The 1632-nt window shown below is 40.3% G+C and overlaps 1 pseudogene; it reads right to left on the reverse strand.

Moving 5' to 3' along the window:
• Positions 1-238: 238 nt before the first annotated feature.
• On the reverse strand, positions 239-1191 carry LOC147427031 (uncharacterized; annotated as a pseudogene).
• Positions 1192-1632: the final 441 nt, after the last annotated feature.

A 1632-nucleotide genomic window follows, 5' to 3' on the forward strand; every position in this document is an offset into this window, starting at 1 on the left:
GTAGTCAAAGAAACATCACTACTGTCCAACTTTTAAACATAAGAAAACAAGGCTGCCAAGTAGGCACACAACCTAGTGTTTGTAGAAGCTTTCCTCCTGTCAGACATATTAATCTCCCCATTGATCCTCTCATGAACTAGATAAGCCCAATTAACACATCCTCCTTGCTCAGCAAAAGAGAGAGGAGCAAAATTCTCCTTGGACATATAATCAAATTCAAATGGGAAACAAATTTTCTCTAGATCTGCTCTCTTCTAACATTTTTGACATTCTTAAACATGTAATAATTTTTGCCACCCTCTCTGGCTCCAAACTCCTTTTTCAACAAGAAATCAGAGCAGCTAGGAATCTGAGAAGTTCCATTGATTGGAAGTTTAAATAGCTGAGCAATCAATTGAGGACTCAAAGCTACATTGGTAGACAACATACCCTTTGTCTTTCTGAGAATATCCACTTGAGATTTAGCATACATGTTTCCTTTCCACTCTTGCCATGGCAAAACAGAAAAATCAAATAAACCTATCTTCTTTAACCATAGTGAATGTACCTCTGCAGAGCAGTCAAGCTCCACTCTGAAATCCACATAGGGATCCATCAAGGTCTGATACAACTTGATAGGTGTCATTGCCGGTGGGCTATCAGGCTCTTCTTCTCCAGAAGGTTGGTCTTCAAGCTCAAGACTGCTCGCATCTATTCTCATGGACACTGGCTTTCGCCTTGAGTGCTTGCTGCTTGGCTCTTCCTCATCAAGCATTGGTCGGACAACATGTCCCCCTTTTGTTTTGCCCATCATGCAAGCAAGAGAATGATGAAAGAGAGTAGAGGGCTAGAGAATAGAATGGCACAAGTGAAGAGAATCAGCCAGTACACAGTGCGTGAAGAGGAAACGCAACGAGGAAGGAAATAGGATCTGAAAACGTGAGAGACTCTCAACTCGCGCGCTAGAAACGTCATTTAAGTGCACCTTACACTTTTCAAGGAACTCATTAAAAATAGACCTTAGTGGAAAATCATCACTCTTCTCGAGAAAATTTTCAAAAGCTGTAGTAAAAAAATATCCAACCTCCAATAATCCGATCCGAAAATCAAAAAATTCCGAATTCCGACATCTCCACCAAACTGCACCTGATTTCCCAAGACTTGAATATCCTCCCTCCGATTATCAGTGTCTCTGCACACTGCTTCATGCATCAACTCATCTACTTGGACAACTGCTGCTATAGGCCAATCTAAATGAGGTGGTTTACCAACAAACTTTTTCAATCTGAAACCATTAACTGGAGAATCCACTCTTGTCCCATACACATCAGCAACAATAAAAGTACCCTGACCCCTATCCTCAACAATTTGATATGGTCCCTTGTATCTTAAAGTTAATTTGCCAGGATGTGGTTCCAATCTAAAGTTATAAAGCATAACTCAATATCCCACCTGAAAAACTTTGAACTTGATATTCTGATTCACCCAAGCTTTTCTCCTCCTCTGAATTATTTCAGTTATGTAAAAATTGACATGCCTATCTTCTTCCAACTGCAAAAAATACCTGCTTCTATGTTGAACAGACATTTTGGAGTCATTTTCTCAGCACTCACCCTGAGACTAGGTACCACAAAAATCCATAGGGACAACTGC

Source organism: Adiantum capillus-veneris, chromosome 24 (assembly GCF_014529385.1).
Source record: "Adiantum capillus-veneris isolate H3 chromosome 24, ASM1452938v2, whole genome shotgun sequence".
Classification (NCBI taxonomy): Eukaryota; Viridiplantae; Streptophyta; class Polypodiopsida; order Polypodiales; family Pteridaceae; genus Adiantum; species Adiantum capillus-veneris.